Genomic DNA, 23,396 nt, shown 5'->3' on the forward strand with positions numbered 1-23,396 from the left:
AGATAATTTGGTCCTCACATTTAAGTTTTTACCATCTGTAATTTACTTGTTAAGTGTTACAGGAAAGACCCAATTTTATTTCCTTTAAGATGTATAGTCAGTTGTGTCAACATCATCTATTAAAAACACATCCTTGGGACTTCCCTGGTGGTCCAGTGGTTAAGAATCTGCCTTGAAATGCAGGGATATGGGTTTGATCCCTGGTAGGGGACACGACTGAGTGACTTCACGTTCATTTTTCACTTTCATGCATTGATTGGAGAAGGAAATGGCAACCCACTCCAGTGTTCTTGCCTGGAGAATCCCAGGGACGGCAGAGCCTGGTGGGCTGCCGTCTATGGGGTTGCACAGAGTCAGACACGACTGAAGTGACTTAGCAGCAGCAGCAGGGGAACTAAGATCCCACATGGAGTGGAACAACTAAGCCCCTACACTACAACTACTGAGCTCGCATGCTCTGCAGTCTGAGCATACAACTAGAGAGCTCGCATGTTGCAGCTACTGAGCCCACACACCACAACTAGAGAGTCAGTGCATCGCAACAAAAGACCCTGAATGACGCCACTAAGACCTGATATAGTCAAATAGATACATTTTTTAAAAAAATCACACCCTTTCCTACTGACCTGAAATACCAATTTGTCATATATTAAATTCTCATTTATGTAGAAATTTACAAACCTGTTCTGTTCAACTATTTGTCTATCCCTATGCTCATGTTATAATGATTTAAATTCAGTGGCTTTATACAATGTTTTAGTATCTAGAAAGGAAGCTCCCTTTACCTTGACTATTTTTTTCCAAAACTTTCTTAGTTATTCTCAGGCATTTACTCTTTTATATAAAATTTAAGATGATTTTATCCAAATAAAGGAAACAACCTTGCTGAAATTCTAATTGAAACTGCTTATCCACCTTCCCAGTTTCATCTTCTACTGCCACTTTCCCATCCCATCCTCCAAGCAATGGCCCCAAGAACTACTGATGATTGCTCAAATTCAACAAGTTTTTTCACACCCTATTATTACAACTCATGCTGTTCCCCACATCAATGCACCTTATGAAGTCTCTACCCTTCAAGGCACAGCTCAAGTAACCTCTTTGGGAAAACTTTTTTTTTTAATCCTCCAATCACTCCTCTACCCCATCTCTGAGTACCTATTACAGGCTATCCATTTTAAGTGTCAGGTTAGGTTATTCATTAGCTTTGTAAAGATATCTTTTACCACAAGGTGTCAGCCTTTTTTGAGGGGAAACCTCACTTCCTGAATCTTTGAGAAGTCCTTGGCACACAGTGCATACTGAATGTTTTAGAATGCCAAGGTTTACCAAAGGGGAAAAGAAAGATGTTAGAAGCTGTTCCCTTTATGCCACTGAAGGAAGTCCAAACAAAAAACTGAAAATGTCCATTCGCTTTAAGGTATTTATTAGTTAAAAAAAAAAAAAGTAGTTGGAAGGTTTTCAAATATTTAAGGAATATTTAAGTAATATTTAGTGTCTATTCCAGGCAATACATTATTGAAGGGGGAAAAGTGTTTTAAGGAAAAAAAAGACAAGCTAGCTCTCAAACTCCACTGTACACATAAGAATAGCCCCTCTAGTTTAAAATGCAGATTCCAAAACTCTATCCCTAAAAAGCTTGATTCTGTAGGTCTGGGTTAGGGCCTGGGAATTTGTTTTTAAGAAACAGCTACCACCCTTCTCAATTCTGAAGTATATAGATAGGAGTATCTTTCTTGAAAATAAGACTCTGGAAGACCAGTCAAAACAGGACTAATAGCTCTTAAATTTTTCTTAAAATTTTGTTTAAGTTTCTAAATATAAGAGATTTTTAATTCTTCAAATCTATTAATGTTTAAATGATTACATGGAAGAAAATGAAATAAATACTTAAAAATGCTTATCACATTTCAAGAAACATGTAAGGTAGACGGGAATAGAAAATATACAATGAAAAGGTTGAATTAAAATATTTAAATGCATGTAATATCAATAGAAAAATACAGATGCTAACTTTCAATAAAATGCATAAAAGACAAAAACATTAAGACAAAGATAGACATTGTAATTACAACTGTTCCTTGGTATCCACTGGGTACTGGTTCGAGGACCCCTCCGACAATATTAAAATCACAAACAACCAGGTCTCTTACATAAAGTAATTACATATAATCTATGCACATCTTCCCATATGCTTTAACATATCTTCAGATTATTTATAATAAATACCTCATACAGTGAAAATACTATGTAAATAGTTGAAATACAAGAGAAATGCCATATAAAAAGCTGCCTGCACACGGTAAATTCAAGTTTTTCTTTCTGGAACTTTCTGAAAATTTTTTTCCTAAATATTTTGAATTCATGGTTGGCTGAAGCTGCAGATTCAGGACCACCAACAGAGGGCTAACTGCACAGGCAAGTTAAATAAAACTATGAAGAGAAAATAAACATTGGAAACAAATAAGAAAATCAACAAGTAAAGCAACTAAAGGTATCCTTTTGTACCTATTAAACTAGCAAAATGTGTGATAAAACCACTAGGAGGTAAGGCCAATGGGACACATTTCAAGAGTTTAAGGGAAAGAGTTTCAATTAAAAAAATGACTACCCACCCCCACCCACCCCACCCCACCCCGGCCCCCGAGGGCATCTGGGAAACATTAAGTGCACTTCTGGTTAACATTATGATCAGGGCATGCTACAGGTTATTTACAGACAGATCCAGGTTATTTATGGGCAGGTCTTCTTATAATACAGAAGATAGTCCTGCACAACGAATAATTATGCTACAATTATGCTACATTTTACCTGACTTTCTAATGTCTGCCAGAAAATCATTGTGTTTTCAATTGTCTAAGCCTAAAAATCTAACTTTTATTCATATATACAAAATATTTTGTGGTGTTTTAATATACATCAGATTTTCCAGTAACGCAATTAACCCTGCAAACTGAGGAAAAATTCAAGTTTTTCATGTTCAGAACCTTACTATACCAAGAACTGTTCACCATTTCAGAACAATCACATCACCAAAGGCCATAGCATTTGTGGTATCTGAATTTCTAATACCACACACTGCTTTCAGGAATACAATCACAAGAATTTTGTATGTACTTAGCCCTTATTTCAAAATGTCAAATATGAGGTGCCATATTACTGTCTTACTTCTCAATTTATAAGCAGACACAAGCATCTGACCACTTTATATGTCCTCTAGTATAGCTGGACCTGAGCATTCTTACCAAAATACCAATTTTATTGGAAGGATAGTAATTCATGGTTTTAATTTGTTACTGTTAGTTTCACAGTTTTTTTAATTTCTGTGTTGTTAGGTTACATATTATGCATTAATTTCAACATAGTGAAGCAGTCATTACCAAATATTAGATCTGGGAAGGATGAAAACCTCCAGTCTAGGAAACTAAATACAGTAAATTGTGAAGCAGGTAGGGTGGGCACTGTGGCTAACTAGAGAATTAAAGCTCTCTTTAACGGCATAGTCACTACTCAGCCTTAACCAACTATTACCCTTAAAAAATGCAGACCCAATTTTTCAAGAGACACAGAGAAAATTTGAGCTTTTCTGTAAAGTCTACTCTTTAAATGTTTTCAGCTGACTCAAGTTTAAAAAGTAAAACAAAACAGGATGCAAGCTAAAAAGAACCCGTGGGTCAATTTATGACTGATCAAAGATAAAAGCATATGCTAGTTTTTACAACCAAATTAGCATGATCCTTGTGGAAGGAAGGTAGACGTACATTAAGAATGAGCCATTGCCGCCCTGAAGTTACCCTAACCCATCTCTGCCCCAGGGTCTGGGGTTATAATCTATCTGTGGAGGTCCTATAACATCATTTTGTCTCATGTTTGCTGCCATTGCTGCTACCGCTACTGCTAAGTCACTTCAGTCGTGTCCGACTCTGTGTGACCCCCATAGATGGCAGCCCACTAGGCTCCTCTGTCCCTGGGATTCTCCAGGCAAGGGTTGCCATTTCCTTCTCCAATGCACGAAAGTGAAAAGTGAAAGTGAAGTCACTCAGTCATGCCCAACTCTTAGCGACCCCATGGACTGCAGCCTACCAGGCTCCTCTGTCCATGGGATTTTCCAGGCAAGAGTACGGGAGTGGGGTGCCATTGCCTTCTCCGTTGCTGCCATTAGGGGAGGAAAAAAGATGAGGGTTGAGTGTAACGTGGCAGATTTGGCAGGGTAAGTCCTGCTGGGCTCAGTTTTGTCAGTGGTCAGCCTACTCTCGAACACACAAAGAAGAATCTCCTCTTGCTGGACAGCTCAGGCTGTCCAAACACCAAACCCAGAGATCTCAGAGAACATCAACAGTTTTAGGAACCAGAAGTGCTCCACAGTCTAGGGCCTCCTGGACAGGGATGTTCATATCAGCATCAACCTCTCAGGAGTCAAAAATCCTGTTGGGCCTTGACTGCCTAGTTTACTCACCATGGAACCGTTTCTAGTTCTATCCTATCACTAAATGGACACATTTGTAAGGCACCTCAGGCTGATGCCAATTTTCTAAACATTCACCCAAGAATAGCACGAATGTTTTGCCAATACATAGTAGGAGACATAGTAACATCAGGTGCTTTGATGCAGTAATATTAATATCGCTTAATTTACCCTCATGAAACAATTCAACAGAGAAATGCACTAGACATTCACTGTTGTACTGCACCTAAGATGGGGAAGTGAGCATAATTTAACTGTCCATCAATAATGGAATACCTTCATAATTAGGGCATATTAACTATATACTATAATGTAACCCTTAAACATAGAGATGAGAAGCATGAAAACAAATAGGTGAGTGGTTAAAAGCCAGGACTCTGGAACTAAGCTTCTTATATTCAAACCCAGCTCCACCACCTGCAAGCTAAGAAATCTTACAAAAGTTACTCTACCTCTGCATCTGAGCACCTTCATCTGTAAAATGCGAATATAGTAGGATAACGGCCCACTTTAGAGTTGTGGTGATTAGAGAATCAAGACATGTAAGATGTTTGGAACGTGTATGGGGGGATGTATATATCATGATTACAACCAGAAAAACATTCATGACTGAAAATTAGACGGATCACAGAAAAAATATGAGTAGTTTTAGCTGCGTAGTAGAACTGCTGTACAGTTTGATGATGAATAAGTTCTTATCAATAGCATAAATGAGTGCTAAGTCACTTCAGTCATGTCTAACTCTTTGTGACCCTATGGACTGTAGTCCGCCAGGCTCCTCTGTCCATGGGATTTCCCAGGCAAGAAAACTGGAGTGGGTTGCCATGCCCTCCTCCAGGGGATCTTCCTCACCCAGGGATCAAACCCATGGTCTCTTGCATCTCCTGCACTGGCAGGTGGGTTCTTTACCACTAGTACCAAACCTGGGAAGCCCCTCATTAATAACTCTTCATGTCATAAAGGCAAAGAACTGATGAACTGATGCTTTCAAACAGTGGTGCTGGAGAAGAGTCTTGAAAGTCCCTTGGAGAGCAAGGCGATCAAACCAGTCAATCCTAAAGGAAGGAAATCAACTCTGAATACTTATTGGAAGGACTGATGCTGAAGCTGAAGCTCCAATCCTTTGGCCACCTGATGCAAAGAGCTGACTCACTGGAAAAGACCCTGATGCTAGGAAAGACTGAAGGCAGAAGAGGGCGACAGAGGATGAGATGGTTGAATGGCATCACTGATTCAATGGACATGAACTTGGGCAAACTCCATGAGATGGTGAGGGACAGGGAGGCCTGGTGTGCTGTAGTCCATGGGGTGGCAGAGTCAGATATGACTTGGTGACTGAACAACAACATGTCAAAGAATTGCTAAGTATATATGCGTAGATTTCACCATACACACAAATATTCAGACACTGGCATCAAGTTGATTTATTCAATAGACAGTTATTAACCATCTATTCCAGTCCATTCTAAAGGAGATCAGTCTTGGGTGTTCTTTGGAAGGACTGATGCTAAAGCTGAAACTCCAATACTTTGGCCACCTCATGCGAAGAGCTGACTCATTGGAAAAGACTCTGATGCTGGGAGGGATTAGGGGCAGGAGAGCAGGGGATGACAGGGGATGAGATGGCTGGATGGCATCACCGACTTGATGGACATGAGCTTACGTGAACTCCGGGAGTTAGTGATGGACAGGGAGGCCTGGCGTGCTGCAATTCATGGGGTCAAAAAGAGTCGGACATGACTGAGCGACTGAACTGAACTATCTATTACGTACAATGCAGCAGATCAGGAAGGAAACAGATTACTAGGACTTGGTTGCTATTTCAATAAGTTTATAGTCTAATTGAGGCTAAAAATATATATAAAGAACATAAGTTCAAAAATTCAAGTTCTGAACACCTTAAAAAAAAAAAAAGAAAAGCTATAGGCAAGATATTATCTAAGTTTAGAGGACAAAAGACTTTTGGATGAAAGAAAGGCTGAACTGAAAAACAAAAGGATACAATCAGGGAAGACTATAGTATATAGGACATATGAATTGGGTACTGAAGGAAGACTATAAATTTTAACAAGAGATAAGAAAATGGAGTGGATAAGAGAATACAAGGGTCAGCTAATATATAAAAGGAAGGACACTCATGGAAGGGCATGTCCATAAGTTCATTATTATAATTATAATGATAATTAATAATTACGAAAGCCTGTGAATACTAGGACTGGAGATCTGAAATTAACGTAGTAAAAACTGGGGGCAGAGATGAGAAAAAGGTTAACTTTATCACAGGAATAACACAACAGGAACTGAATTCCTATTAAGGAAATTTGATGGAAGTGTCCAACACAGGCTGAGGGGACAGCAGAAAAGCAGACTCCAGTGTGTCTGATACTGAGGAGGGGAAGGGCAGGAAGGATGGGAACATGGCTGGGAGGGTTGGGCACTGTGGTGAAATAGGAAAACATAACTGAAGTCAGATGGTTGAGAGCTTTGACTGCTGTGTTAAGGATCTTATGAGTCTCCTTCCCAGCTACCAGGGCTGTTGGCTATCAATTTGAGCTGCAAACAGCAAAGTCTCCACTTTCAACACTCCAGAAGTAAATGTGATATTGAATTGAAAGTCACTCAGTCGTGTCCGACTCTTTGCGACCCCATGGAGTATACAGTCCATAGAATTCTCCAGGCCAGAATACTTGAGTGGGTAGCTGTTCCCTTCTCAAGGGGATCTTTCAAACCCAGGGATTGAACCCAGGTCTCCCACATTGCAGGCAGATTCTTTACTAGGTGAAGAACAAGGGAAGCCCAAGAATACTGGAGTGGGTAGCCTATCCCTTCTCCAATGGCTCTTCCCAACCCAGGAACCGAACCAGGGTCTCCTGCATTGCAGGTGGATTTTTTACCAGATAGAAGGAAGGCAAAAATGACAGTGTTCCCCTAAAGATCACTTAATATCCTTCCCAACTCTACACATTTCCACTTTCTAGGTAATCTGTGGATGTTTCTAATGTCAGGTCATTGTGTGCTAAGTAACAGCTTATGGCTTCTAAGTACTACCACAGAGTAACATGAAGGTCTGGTCTAATTGACAAATTACCAAAATGATCAATATGGTGGTAGACACACTAAGACCACAGTCTGGCATTAATTACATCAATTGACTCAGCCAATATTTATTACATGCCTTCTATACACCAAGCACAGGGAATATCATAATGAATAAACATCATTCTTGTTCCTATGGAGCTTCAAATCTAATTACAGAAAACAATTTTTCTTAACTTTGTAAAATACATTCATACATCAGTTATTTCACTGAACAAACATTTATTAAACACCTGCTATGTGTCAGATATTGTCCTAACATGTAGGAAGGCAAATATGAATACGACACAACGGCTGCCCAAGAAAAAGTTTCATATGAAGAAGAGAAACCCATGATGAATAAATCCATGATACAGTAGCATTCAACGTGACAACTGAGTGATGATTTATGAAGGGAACATCCTACAACAAAAAAAACTACTACAGATCCTGCTGGATAACAATGCAGCTGGATACAACTGACCATTTTCAAAAAGTTTTCACGTTACTTCACTTTAGTTCCATAACAAGCCTAACAAGTTAAGGAAGACAGATGTCACTAGCCACTACGACTTGCTCATGGTCACATCAAGCAACAGGTGAGCTGGGATAAGAAATTCCACCTCTTGCCACGAAGTCCAATGCTCCTTCTTTTGTTCAGACTCCACACCTCACCATATGACCTTGGACAAGTCACTTGGCATTTCTTTGTCATAGTTTCCTCACCTGTAAAACAGGGAGAACACCTGCAGTACCTAGCTACAGTGACTCGGGAGAAGGATCAAACAAAGCAATGTCAGTCAACATACTCTGAGTAGTACAAATTCAAGATAGACACTATCAGGCATGCTTTGTTTCTCTAAGGAAAAATAGGGTATAGGGTGCCAAAACACTGGATAAATGAACTGAGTAAATAAACGCTGGATTTTAAGGCATATACATGTGTTCAAAGTCATGCAGAGAACTTTTGTAACTAACAAAGACAAAAAGAACATATTTCCTATTTCTGTTGTAGTCCTATTGACCCCCATGGCAAATATCAATCAACCTTGTCCAAAAAGGAATGTATTCACCTGTGCACCAGATTCTAACTGTTAGGGATCCTATAAAATGCCTGAATTACAAGAAAGAGACAAGTTCTGCCTGCATTCCTTCTAAAAAGTGAAAACAGGTAGTTTTTGCTAGCCCACCCCCCCACAAAAGAATACTCTGCCTGTCCCCACCACCACCACAGTGCTCATGCTCATCTTTTATGTCTCACACTTGCTCTAATACAGTAACCATAACTACATGTTACTTAAATTTGAATTAAATTACAAATTCAGTTCAGTTACACTAGTTACATTTCACATATCACATGTGGCTAATGGCTACCATACTGTCAGTGCAGATACAGAACAGTTCCAGAAATTTCTATTTGGCAAAGCTGCCTTAGATACTACACTTTTATTACAACCCTTATTAGACTATAGATTCCTGAAGAAAAGGAGCTGTGTCTTATTTATCGTAACATCCCCAATTTATACAGCAAAGAACATGTCATACGATGAAAAGCACTCACTATTCATCTAACTTAGTATCTCAAACATAGCACACTACTCTGTCCACTTCCCCTATCCCCAACACACACACACACACACACACACCACACACACACCACACACACACACACACACACACACGAAACAAGAAATCCTCTCATGAGAGGTTGAGGGTGGAAGGGGATGCTGTGTCCAGAGCAATGAGACCTGCATTCTAGCCTTGGATGTGCTATAGCCAACCATGCAGTCCTGAGCAAGTTACCTGCTTTCTTCATCTATAAAAACTTAAACTCCAGGTACCTTAATTCTAAAACTCTTAATCAGCTTGCACCGAAGAAAATAATGTATTCTATCTGAAACAAACCTGAAAGGTCTTTTACAGATGTCAGGCAACACACCTACTAATACCGATGGGTACCTCATATTTAAAAGAATCATTTTTAGTCCTCAGGCTCTCATGATTAGTCACTTTTGGTCTTTAACTGAGTCTGTGTAGTTTTTCACCTTTTCTTGGGGATCAACTAGAGACTTAAACCCTAGGCTTAAAGATTGAGTTTCTTCCATGTGCTGAGGCCAGAATGGGATACTCTGCCATATCTGATCAGAGAAACAAGGGCAAGTTTCTTGAGTATCTGAATTTAACATAAATTATTCCATCAGTTTCTACATTAGCCTTAGCCTAAAATTTGAGAAAACAATACAAAACTGAACCAAGAAAATCTTTCTATAATAATCTGTATAATGTAAAGAGTGCCATTACATGAAATGTGCTTTTATTCAGTCCATATACTTCACCATATTTAACTGCAATAAAAAAATCTTTATTGTCAAAAACCTCTTCTTAATTACCTTCACACACATACTCACTCACTTTTATAGACCTTACATGATTTTAAGACTAGCCAAGAATCAAATATAATCTGAATTACCAGCCTGCCTTCCTTTATAATTTGTAAATATGTTGGACAATAGCAGTTCAGGCATTCTGTAATAAATATATACTAACTTTATCAATTCTTCTGACATCAAGGTTTTAATCTTTGTTAAGTATTTCTTAAATTCTCCCTCCCAGTAATAGGATGAACTACCAACAGCACTTCCATCTATTAGTATTTACCAAGTGCCAACAAGATAGTAACATTTTAAAGTATTAAGTTGCTCAGTGGTGCCCAACTCTTTGTGAACCCATGGGATGTAGCCTGCCAGACTCCTCTATCCATGGGATTTCCCAGGCAAGAATATTAGAGTGGGTAGCCATTCCCTTCTCCAGGGGATCTTCTCGACCCAGGGATCGAACCCGGGTCTCCTGCATTGCAGGTGGCTCTTTACCCTCTGAGCCACCAAGGAAGCCCGATTACACTGAGTGGATGATAACTAAACACTACTTTGGACAGCATAGTGTTCAGCAGGGAACACAGACAAAGGTCTCAGAGCAATAAAAAGGTTTCCACTACAGAACTGATTGTATCTGCTTGTGATAAAACTAGATATTAAAAATCAACCAATGTTGACTGCACAGAGTCCTTTTGAGTGTGTCACTAAATGCTAAGTGTGCAACTTAGGGCAATTCGAGTGCTAAGAATGCAAAGTGTTTATTCAACTTGGGGAAATTAATTAACCTAACTAGAGTATTTTCAAGCAAAAAAGAGCAAAACCATGTAGACTAAGAACTACCAAACACCTTTTGCAAAAATGGAAATAGAGAAGGATCTGTTTGCCGCATGCAATATGTGGCATAAAAGGGACTCAAACATTCCATTCAGTAAAACCTTTGTTGAGTCTGTATGCCAAAGCACTGGGAGGAATACAGAGATGAGAAAAGATGGTTCAAGTCGCTCACAATCTTAGCAGAAGAGAAATATGGCACAGAAAGATCATTGGTAAGTTTCATTAGGATCATGCTAAGGAGCAGATAGGAAAGACCCAAGGTTGTTGGGAGTGAGGGGTTGGAAGGGAAGGGTCACAGAGAGGCATCCTGAAGGTTAAAAACTCTGGGAGTTATGCAGCCAAAGATAGGAAGAAAAGGCTCCGTGCACGTGTGTAAGAAAGAGCAGAAGTGTGTGTGTCTGGGTGGCGCAGGGAGAAACCAAAGAGGACAGTCTAGGCAAAGAACAAAATATGCAAACAAGACCCTGAGATCAGAGACACTATATCCATGAGAGAGTTGACTCACTGGAAAAGACTGAGGCTGGGAGGGATTGGGGGCAGGAGGAGAAAGGGACGACCAAGGATGAGATGGCTAGATGGCATCACTGACTCGATGGACGTGAGTCTGAGTGAACTCCGAGAGATGGTGACGGACAGGGAGGCCTGGCGTGCTGCGATTCATGGGGTCGCAAAGAGTCGGACACGACTGAGCGACTGAACTGAACTGAACTGTGTATCTAGGAAAATTGCAAGGCAACAGTTTCACATGAGATGCACGCACTTTACAAGATCCAGCTGACTCGGAAATCCTGCACAAAAAGTTACTTTCCACTCCCAGTAGGCTTTCACAAGGTGCAATGAGCCTAATGAAAAGATTATCTGCGGATGGAACCAGAGTTTAAAAAAAAAAAAAAGTCCCATAAGATTCTCCTACACACTTAAAACTGGAGAAACACTGAAACGTTTTCTTGAGATGCAAAATTATCTAGCAGTTCACAAACTTTGCTGCACACTGAATTCATGGGGGGGATCTTTGAGAAAAACTGTCTGGCGTCGTCCCCGCCCCCCTCCCCCCAGCTCCCCTCCCCGACACGCTGATTTAATTGGCCTGGCTCTGTTACCTGTGCAACAGAAATCTTTAAAAGATGTTCCAGGTCATTTTTACGTGCAGCGAAGTTGGAGAGCCACTGACCTAATAGTTAAGAACTTGGATCTGGAGTCAAATTTACAGCTCTGTGACCTTGGGCATAGACGTCACCTAACCATTAAGGGCCTCAGTTGCCTGATCAGGAAGATGGGGATAATCATCTTCCCTTACCGGGTTGTTGTGAAGTTGGATGGGGTGAACGTCATGGCCTGGCACAACGCCCGGCGTATAGTAAGCGCTAAACAAGGGTTAGTTGTTCATCTTCATTATTAACTCTTCCTCCTCTAGAGTCACCGTGCAATGGGCAGCACCGTTCCCACTGGGCGGCAGCCACTCGACCAACCTTGCTGCTGGACCAGATTCTTCGCCGGAGTTGTGTAGCTCCGCTCCAGACCCGCCCCCTCCCCCAGGCTGCCAGGAAAGAGCTTCTCCTGGCCAGGGCAGCTCTCAAGGACCACCCCGGGTTTGAGCAGACCCGACAGAGGCCACCGACTCCAGGGCCAAGCTCCCCCGGACCCCGTCCCCCTCCACCCCCCAAAATGAGATGCGCTTCCGAAGGCCGGGCCCTTAGAGCCTCCGGGGCCGAGAAACAAGGCTTAGCCATCCTTGGACCAGCCTGAGGGGAGAAGAGGGGAGGGTCTGGCCGAGACCTGGAGGCCCGCCCGGTTACCTGAGGCGACGGGCGGGGCCCGCATCGCTGGGGTGGGCGCCGCCGCCGGCCGCACTCGGCCTTCCGCCTCACGCCACCCGCGCCATAGGACCGGCGCTTTCGCTGCCCTGGCCGGCTGTCCTCAGGCGGTCGTTCTATCCACCCGTCAGCGACTCTCCCACGGCGCCCGGGGACGACGAAGGCCAGTCGGGCCGGCCGGCTGGGATCTGCTCAGGCAACTTCCGACTGCCAGGGGCGGCAGCGTCAAAAAGCTCCCCGAGCCGACTGGGCCACTGCGCGTGCGCAGCGCGCCTGATCAGAGACTTGTGCGGGTCCCAGACGGCGGCGTCAAATAATTCCCAAGACACGGAGCCGGAAGCTGCGCGTGCGCAGCTATCCCAGATCGCCGCGCGCGGGACATAGTCCCTCCTTCTTTTCCGGATCAAGAAGAGCAGGAGTGGAGTGACGGATACTCCTATCTCATCGCAATACAGGCGTGGAGGCGGTCCACCTGCGTCCGTACGAATCAGTCGGAACTCTGCCTGTTTTTGATGCGAACGAAGTAAGGTCTTCTCTGCAAGTTTCTAGCTCCTACTCAGGTTCCAGGAATTTCTCACGTCCCACCATTACAGCACCCTTCTTTTGAAATGTGGCCTTTACCCCCCGCCCCCTTATAGCATTATGAGCAATGCACAATTCCAGGCCACATGTGAGTTACCAAGATGAATCAGACATCAACTTCAGAGCCTGTCATTAAGGATCTGAGTCTGATAAAGGCAATAAGACGTTATTAATAGTAGTAATAATAGCAAGAGATACCAGTTTGAGCACCTACAATGCACCACACGTTTCGTAAACAGTACCACTTCCAATCGTTAGGTTTCAGCTTCAATGAAGAAAATGATAAATGCCATTAGACAGATACAGCTCAAGTGCCTTGGGGGTGTAGAAGAGGAAACCTGGGCTGAGAGAGACGAGGAGGGAGAACCTGGCCTTGAGATTGTCCTTGATATTCAGAGAGGAAGGGATCAGGGTAATAGCGCTGCAGTCACTATCTGCAAAGAGCAGAATGAAGCATAGAAGATGCTGACTCCTCCTCCTTACCCTCAGAAGAGACCATGGAGCAAAGAGTGACAAAGGAATTGGTATCCTCATGGAAAGAAAAGAGAAGAGTGTTTAAGATTTTGTACACGCACGAAAGTAGCTAGAAGAGAGCAAAATCTAGGTCACTTTGTAGATCATAGCTATACATTTCAATTAAACATCGTGTGGCAAATGTTATGAGAGGCTCTCAGTATTTATTCCAACCACTTAAACTTGCTTTTCTAAACTACAGAGGCTGGAAAGCAAAGCACACACTTCCCAACTTCCTTTGCAATTGGGAGTGGCAGTAAGACAAAGTTCTGGCCAATAAGATATAGGTAGAAGTCTCAAGGGAGAGCTTCCTTTTTGGAATAAAAAGGAACTCTTTGGAGAAGCTTGTGAGCTTCACCCTTCCCCTAATTCGTGCTTGGAACTGAGGCACAACACCTGGTGGTACAGCAGTCATTGGCACCAGGAGGAGGATTGTGCTAGGGAATGTGAAACAGAAGAACAAAAGAAGCCTGGTTTAGGGCATACTCAAACAGCTGTACAAACCCTGGACTGCCTTCCTGTTTTATGGGGGAATTGGTGGGGGCCAGAGGAGATTCTTCTTTAGATTACAATTTTTTTTAGTTATCTGTTACTTTCAACCAGACTCATTCCTAACATAAGAAATATGGAACTCCTGTAATATAGCAGACAGGTAAGGGGCTAATAATGGAGGTGACAAATTAGAAGAGCGATGGATGATAGAAACTGGGAAAATGGCAGACATAGAGGACTGGGAACCTGTCAGAGCTTTTAGGGAGATGATGAAAATAATCTGTCTCCTACCTGGTGACTTTAATTCATTCCTGCAAATTCTGCCTCTAAGTGAAAAGCTGGTAAATGAAAAAAAATTATATTTCCGTTAATTTTGATGGGAAAAAAATATGTTTAATTCCAATTCGAGACACCTAAATATTTTAAACAAAAAATATAGCAATGAAACAATGCAAACAAAAATAAGCAATAAATAAATAATCTTAAGACTATGACTTCTACATAAAATGTAAGGTATAAGGACTAATATGACTTCTACATAAAATGTAAGATATAAGGACTAATACACTGACCACGAAGATAAGATTTAATATTAGGTGGGGGCAGGGGAGGTGCAGGAAAGATGCATGTGAGTCTTTAAAGGTGATATTTCTGCACCTTTTTCATTATCAGTTTCTAAGAACAAACTTTGAGGGTTTCTCTTAAACCAACATAAAAATAAAATTATAGCACACGCAAAGCACCTTGAGGGAAAATGAAGACTAAGTATCAGAACACTTTGAAACGTGGGGAAAAGTATGCATACACAACAGACTGAAGAGACGTGAAATGCTATATAGAAAAAAACATTTGGATTCTCCAAAACAGATTGGTTCTTCATTGTAAATCCTAACTATAAAAGTAGAATAAAGTGGGGAATTATCGTCTGAAACTGAAATGGAACGGTTACATCAACTTTTCTGGCAGACTTTTTTCCTAAATTGATGACACCAATATACATAATCTATCCCCCAGTACTTCTTACAATGTAACCAACATCTTCCCACTGAGAGATGGGATCTATACTCCCTCCCCTTGAGTCTGGTTGGCAGTTGCGACTGTTCTGGCCAATAGGGCAGAAGTAATGCTTTGTGACTTCTGGGGCTAGGTCATAAAGAGGATACAGCTCCCACCTGGCTTACCCTCTTTTACAATGCTCACCTTCGGAACCCAGTCACCATATTGGGAGGAAGCTCAGACCACAGGAAGAGAGCATATGGAGATGTTTCAGCTGACAACTTGAGAATGTTTCAGCTGACAACGTCAATGGCCAGACGTGAATGAGGAAGGCTTCAGATGATTCCAGTCCCCAGGCTTCAAGCCAGCCCACCTAAAACCAAGCAGAACAAAGACAAGATAACCTCAGCGCAAACAGCAGATTCATGAGCAAAATAAATATTGTCATTGTCTTAAACCACTAAGTTTTAGGGTAAATTGTATGGAATCATAGTAACTGGGACAGTTTTCAAGAGCCATAATTGAGAAAAGTTGTTAACTGAACAGATGTATAAGAAGTATGTTGTCTGTAGCCAATTTTTTTCTTTTTTTTAGTTGAGCAGAACTTGCTTGGTGTAGATAATGGTTGAGAAGACCCACTTCTATTTCTCCTGACCCTAACACAATACTGGCACAGCGTTGGTGGTCAGTGAACATTTATTGGATGGATAGCTGAGTGGGTGGAAAATTCATTGGCTCAGCACTGAACCCACTTTCTTGCTGGACTGTTAAAGTCTTAATGAATAATATCCATTGGTAATGGTAGTAACCATTATTAGACCTGGGTAAGAAGTCCCCTGGTGGCTCAGCAGTAAAGAATCTGCCTGCAGTGCAACAGCCATAGGAGACACAGGTTCAATGCCTGGGTTGGGAAGAGGAGGGCATGGCAACCCACTCCAGTATTTTTGCCTAGAGAATCTCCATGGACAGAGGAGTCTGCAGGTCTATAGTCCATAGGGTCGCAAAGAGTTGGACACGACTGAAGCGACTTAGCACAGCAAGAGGTACCCTGCCCCAGATCCTGTGCTTCAAGCAGTACTTCGTTTTGGAATGTTATTTCTCAAAATTTTCTAAGTGCCTTTCTTTGGCCAACAATGCCATCTTGGTCAGGTGCCCCAGTTAGACCAGTCCCCATGAGGGACCCGTTAGCCAGAAGTTTCTAAGGCTCCCTCCAGTGGTTGGGACTGACCAGAGCCAGAGGTGTTATCCGAGCAGGACTAAGCCGTCCCAGACCACATCCATCCCCTGTGGGTCTCATTCTCCATTTCTTCTCTTTGAAGAACTCTTCGACCCTCTCTCTTACCCCACCACCATTCCCTCACGTATGTGTGGGTTGACCAGATGCCCTGAGATACTCCAGGACTCATGAGCCTTATAGCCAACTGTGGTTCCAAGTGGACAGCCTGGCAAGGATCACACTCTTGGTATCTGGTGCAGTAATTTTTTCATGAATTTGTGAAAGATTGGGCTGCCAAAATGGTTTTAACATGCTGATTTTGATGATTCTCACTCACATTGAAACCAGGCTGGGTTTCAGATTCTGAGCTACCAACAGTCCCCTGCAGATGCTTGAGCTGCAAGCATGGGCCCAGGCATTGGCTTGCACCGCTCTGTTCAGACCACACTGCCTCTCTGACCTACTGCAGCCAGAGCAGTGAAGAGAAGGGGAGTCGATGGCCTTGACTCTGTGTTCTGCAGTCTCTTCCCCATCTGGCCCCCGCATGGTCACCTCACTCCCTTTGGCAAAAGCAGCCATGCCTGTCTCCTCTGTGGACTTCTGAGATGTTGCTCTGCAGTGCCAGTGCACTCTTCCCACTGATGTCTCCGTGAAGCTTTGTATTTCCCAGTCTTGACTCGCCTCAAGCAGAACACAGCTAAACCCGTGAGAGCAGAGCTCGCAGAGGGTCTATTAGAAGTGGTGCGATGTTTATAAGGAGACGGCACATTCTGAAAAAAGGTAGCACTTACTGGCAACACCTGTGACATCGGAGCAAACTTCATTACTCAGAAATTTTTATTTTAAAAAGAGGTTAAACCTGTATTCTTGTGTCACTTTTTTCACTACTGGGAAGTTGTCTGTCTTAGATTTGGAAAGGACAGCTTCTTTTAAATGATAAATCGCTTGCTCCCAACAAAGCAATGTCTTTAGCAGATCTAAATCAAATATAACATAAACCCTGGTTTCCCTTAACACCTCTCACAGAAACCACAAGGCCAACTTACTTCACAAAGCTACGATAGGGAACACATCTCATCCCTTTTCTCTGTAAAATTGAAAAGAATCTGTTCTGTACCTCCACTTTTCGGACAGGGTAGGCTATCCAATCTCAGTGTTTTACCGTGGTTCTGATTTTGTCAGGGTTCTCCAGGCTAAAGTCCTGGTGGAGTGCCCAAGACCAGAACACTGGGGAGAAACCCTCTGAACTCCTGTCCACAGTGCAGGTAAGTCTCCTGTGTGCTGAGTCACGTGTTCCCTTTACTGGAGAGAAGTTCTCAATGAAGTCATTTGCAGTTACAAACTTCTTACATACTGATTTAGCTGCATTCCACAAGTTTTGATATATAGTATTTTCATTATGGTTCAAGTCTAAGCGTTGTCTAAAGTTTCGTGGGTTTTTTTTTATTGTTCTTTAATTTTACTTACTTATTTGTTTTGGCTGTGCTGGATTTTCGTGGCTGCATGGCCTTTTCTCTGGCTGGTGCTCGGGTTTCTCACTGTGGTGGTTTCTCTTGTTACAGAGCACAGGTTCTGGGATGCGTGGGCTCAGTAGTTGCGGTTCCTGGGCTCTAGAGCATAGGCTCAGTAGTTGGGTAGTGCATGGGCTCAGCCACTCCACGGCCTGTGGAATCTTCCCAGATGGAATCCATGTCTCCTGCATTGGCAGGCAGACTCCTTACTACTCAGCCACCAGGGAAGCCCTGAAGTTTTGCTTTTGTGTCTTTATGTTGTAGTCACATATTGTAATCTGTGTGATTCTGATGCATTGGTATTTGAGACTTGCTTTGCAGCAGATAACGTGGTCAATAGTTGTAAATATTCCAAATGTGCTTGAGAAAGAGATAAACTCTCATTGTTGAGCATATGTTTTCTAAAATAGCTATCAAAATTAAGCCTATATTCCAAAGACTAGAATATGGATAGGGAAAAATAGTGGGGATGTCTGGCAACAACCACTTTAACCAAGTAATCAAGGTGATAAAGCATGTTGATGTCATGTACTCTCTGATATGACATGATTAGAGAGGCATTTCACCTCTGTGATACTCTTTCCCAAAACCCATAACTCCAGTCTAATCATGAGAAAACATCAGAAAAATCCAAACTGAGAGACATTCTTACAAAATACTTTTACCAACACTCTCCAAAAAAACAGTCAAGGCCATGGAAAATAAGGAAAGACTGAGAAACTCTTTCAGATTAGAGGTTAAGGAAAATAAGGAAAAAATAATGACTGAATATAATGTGGTATTCTGGATTGGATCCTAGTACTTTGGCCACCTGATGCGAAGAGGCGACTCGGTGGAAAAGACCCTGATGCTGGGAAAGATTGAGGGCAGGAGGAGAAGGGGATGACAGAGGATGAGATGGTTGGACGGCATCACTGATTCAATGAACATGAGCTTGAGCAAGCTCTGGGAGATGATGAAGGACAGGGACGCTTGGTGTGCTGCAGTCCATGGGGTTGCGAAGAGTTGGACATGACCGAGCGACTGAGCAACGACAACAGAAAATGGACATGAGAGGGGAAACGGGATAACCAAGTGGAGCTTGGAGTTCAGTTAATGGTATTTAATAGCAATATGAAGTTCTTAGTTTTGACAAATGTGCTTATTAGGAACACCTCAGTAAAAGATACGTGGAAACTCTGTACTAGGTTTTAAACTTCTCTGCAAATCTAAAACTATTCAAAAACATTGGGTTGACCAAAAAGTTCATTCAGGTTTTCCCATAATGGGAAAATATGGAGAAATTATGGGAAATTTTTTCCCATAATTTTTTTATGAAAAAACCTGAATGAACTTTTTGGTCAACCCAATAAAATGTTCATTTTTAAAGTCAAGCCGATTAATCATATCATTCAAATTTTCTAGTAAAAATAAAGTAAGGAAAAAATTAAAGGGGGGAGCTCTGCCTCTCCTTCTCCAAACACTCCTAATTTACAACCTTCAACTCCAAAGTCCCCATTGCGATGCATGTGTGCATGCTCAGTCATGTCTGACTCTTTGCAACTCCATGGGCTGTATCCCACCAGGCTCTTCTGTCCAGGGAATTTTCCAGGCAAGAATACTGGAGTGGGTTGCCATTTCCTTCTCCAGGGTATCTTTCTGTCAAAGTCCCCAAGACAAGGAAACAAACACAAAACTTGGCCATCTTGGTATGGTACAGAAAACCCTTCAATAAATAATAACAAGGGTCAATAATTTAATGGGGCAGGGCAGCTGGTATACCAAGAGTTTTCTTACATCACTCTGTTTAATCTTCACCATGTCCTCCTAAGGGCTTCCCCTATGGTTCAGCAGTAAAGAATTGCCTACAATTCAGTATACCCAAGAGACATGGGTTTGATCCCTAGGTCATAAAGATCCCCTGGAGGAGGGCCTGGCAACCCACATCAGTATTCTTGCCAGGAAAATCCCATGGACAGAGGAGCCTCGTGGGCTACGGTGCATGGGGTTGCAGGGAGTTGGACACAGCTGAAGCGACTGAGCAAGCATGTGTTTCCTTTTAAAGGAGGTAACTGGGGCCCAGACAGGTTGAAACTTGGCACCCAAGTTTCTGGCTGAGTTGCACCAGGTCTGTGTGACTCTGAAGCCAGGGCTCTCCCATCCACTCTAGGCTTCTGCACTAAACCTCTGTGGTGCTCACCCTCCACACTGGCCATGTTAGAGCACCTCCCAGCATCCCTGACACTGCTTTTGCACATAGACCACTCCTCCTCTGCCCAGTTAATTCTTCTTCCTCCAAGAGAACTTCTCTGACCCCCAAGAGGTCAGGTATCTGTGTTTAGACTCACAGCACCTGTCATTTGCCCTCCATAGCATTTCTTACAGTTTGTTCTTTTTTTTGTTTCCCGAGTTAGTGATCTTTTTATTATTATTATTATTTATTTGGCTCTGCCAGGTCTTAGTTGTGGCATGCAGGATCTTTAGTTGTATCCGTGTGGGATCTAGTTCCCTGGACCAGGGATTGAACCTGGGCCCCTATATTGGGAGCTTGGAGTCTTAGCCACTGGACCACCAGGAAAGTCCATCTTAGTTTTTAATGGTTTCTTCATTTTGGGCTACTTGTTTATCATGATGGGCCTGTGAGCTGTCAGTTATCTATGTTCACTGGTGTGTGTTCCCAGTGCTTACTTAGCACAAGGGCTGGCAGTTAGTAGGTGCTCAATTAACAAGTGGTAACTGATGGAATGACACATTCCGGACACACTGAGATTAACTTTAGGAGGCGGGGCTTATGCTGGGCTAACACTACAGAACTTGGCATCCTGCCTCAGGAAAGTTTGGGAACAGGCCTCAGGGATTCAATCAGGCACACCTGATATATACCTGGCCCCACTCTGACTAGATAAGGAAGAGGGATACCAGAGGATGGTGAACCCAGGCTGGAGCAGCTTCTTTTAAGCCCCTACAGGATGCAGCAATCTTCCAGTAAAGGAGGCATGTTTGCAACACTCTTCTTTGATGGAATTAGCCTTGAGCTCCTCATCATCTAGATCTGTGCTGTAGTCACCAGCCACATGTGCTAAAAGCATAACCCAGTGGTGCTGTAAGTGTAACATGCACACCAGATTTCCAAGACTGAGTTTGGGAAAAAAATAGAAAACATCTCAATCATTTTTTAACCTTGATTATATTGTTGGAATGACAGTATTTTTTGATGTAGTGGATGAAATAAAATCTATCACTGAAATTATTTCATCTGCTTTTTATTTCTTTAATGCAGTACCTAGAAAATTTTTATTTTATTTCTTTTGGAAAATTGTCGATTACATGTGTGGGTTTCTCTTGGCAGTGATGTTCTAGACCGTACACTCCATGAGGCCCCTCCTCAGCTTTGTTCAGGGTTTCTGTGCGAATCTTAGAGCCAGGCCCGCACACAGTGACTGTTCCATAGATACCTAAAAATAGAATTTAGAGCTGTATATGATCCCTGGGAGGGCAGACACTTTTAAAATATATATATATAATTTTGTTTATTTATTTTGGGGAGTACTGAGTCTTTGTTGCTCTGTGGGCTACTCTCTAGTTGTGGTATGTGGGCTTCTCATTGCAATAGCGTCTCTTGTTGCAGAGCACAGGCTCCAGGGCACTCGTGGGCTTCAGCAGTTACAGCTCTTGGGCTCTAGAGGACAGGCTGAACAGTGGAGGCACTCAGCCTTAGTTGCTCCATGGCATTTGGAGCCTTCCTGGATTAGGGATGGAACCTGTGTCTCCTGCATTGGCAGACGGATTCTTTATCATGGAGCCACCAGGGAAGCCCCAGAGGCAGAAACTTTCTTATTGATCCTTGTATTCCGATTCTCAGCTTTTTTACAGGGACAAATGAACCTTCATTCTCCCAGCTCTCCATCCTCCTGGCTTGATTCTACTATGTATAACTCCCACCAGTGTCTTCACCAGGGCCTCTGGTCAGTTTAATTCAGTTCAGTCGCTCAGTTATGTCCGACTCTTTGCGACCCCATGGACTGAAGCATGCCAGACCACCCTGTCCATCACCAACTCCCAGAGTTTACTCAAACTCATGTCCATTGAGTCAGTGATGCTATCCAGCCATCTTATCCTCTGTCGTCCCCTTCTCCTCCCGCCTTCAATCTTTCCCAGCATCAGGGTCTTTTCAAATTGAGTCAGTTCTTTGTATCAGGTGGTCAAAGTATTGGAGTTTCAGCTTCAGCATCAGTCCTTCCAGTGAAGAATATTCAGGATTGATTTCCTTTAGGATGGACTGGTTAGATCTCCTTGCAGTCCAAGGGACTCTCAAGAGTCTTCTCCAACACCACAGTTCAAAAGCATCAATTCTGCATTGTTAAGCTTTCTTTATAGTCCAACTCTCACATCCGTACATGACTACTGGAAAAACCATAGCTTTGACTAGACAGACCTTTGTTGGCAAAGTAATGTCTCTGCTTCTTGCTGATAGGATCATGGCTCTTCTTTTTTTAAAAAATAACCTTTACTTTAGTTGTCTTTTTTAAAATTGTTTCTTTATTTGGTGGCACCGGGTCTTAGTTGCAGCACACAGGATTTAATTGCATCATGTGGGATCTTGCATGGTGGTGCAGGGACTCCAGTCATCCAGAACGTGGAGCCTCAGTGGTTGCAGCAGTCAGAGCTTAGTTGCTCTGAGGTATGTGGGATCTTAGTCCCTCAACCAGGGATAGAGCCTGCTTCTCCTGTATTGGAAGGTAGGTTCTTCACCACTGGATCACCAGGGAAGGCCCTCGTGGCTCTTCTTGACCCTAATCCTGGTTCTTGGGGCACTTCAGTCATACCCTGCAAAGGTTTCCTCAAGCTTGGAAGACCTAGGACGAGTCCTGCTTCGGACACAACCGTAATGAGATGCACACAGTATTTTGGCTGAAACATGCCCATCGTCTCTGTATGTGTCGGGTTCACACGTTCAGTCCTCAAGACCGGTGGTCTGAATGCGGAATATTTTAGGAAGACTGGATAATAGGCAATAATTTGAAACAGATGGAGGGAATAGTAAAATATCCTAATTTCCTGTTTTCCAGTACAAACAAGCATCTGACAACCTCGTATGCTTGTGCTATTTATGAAATCAGCCTGCAACATTTTTCACTACTTCATACACTAGGAGATGGAAACCAGCTGGGCTGCTCATTGGAAGGGAGACAGGTCCCTTTATTTCTCTGAGCTTCGGTTTCCTCATTTATAAAATGGAGGATAATTAAGTCTACCTCACTGGGTGGTTGTGAAGATTAAGTGAAGTAATTATATACACAGGCTCACTTAGTACAGCACATGGAATTTAATAAAAGTTCATTCCATGGTAGGGATGATTAACACCAGCCCCACTGGGATGCCTGCAGATCTGCACAGAAGTATTCATGGTGTCATATTAACAGATGAGTCTATTATAATGACATTTTATATTTGTTATTCATTTTTAACTATCAGCAAGCTAGACATACTCATCAAAAACAGCTGATGCGTCCAGAGCACTCGGTGTTTGGTAGGTACTGTGTT

General features: G+C 42.5%; 1 protein-coding gene across 4 annotated transcripts in view; it reads right to left on the minus strand.

The window, feature by feature from the left end:
- The window catches only part of RALGAPB (Ral GTPase activating protein non-catalytic subunit beta), a 93,853-nt gene extending 81,037 nt beyond the window's left edge, over positions 1-12,816 (minus strand). For all 4 annotated transcript variants that reach the window (XM_040248339.1, XM_040248336.1, XM_040248338.1 and 1 more), the window contains exon 1: positions 12,546-12,816. The gene's annotated coding sequence lies outside the window, so the exon portion shown is untranslated. The remainder of the gene's footprint in view (positions 1-12,545) is intronic.
- Between the last annotated feature and the right edge of the window lie 10,580 nt (positions 12,817-23,396).

The sequence above is a fragment of the Oryx dammah genome, unplaced genomic scaffold, assembly GCF_014754425.2.
Source record: "Oryx dammah isolate SB20612 unplaced genomic scaffold, SCBI_Odam_1.1 HiC_scaffold_10, whole genome shotgun sequence".
NCBI classification, from domain to species: domain Eukaryota; kingdom Metazoa; phylum Chordata; class Mammalia; order Artiodactyla; family Bovidae; genus Oryx; species Oryx dammah.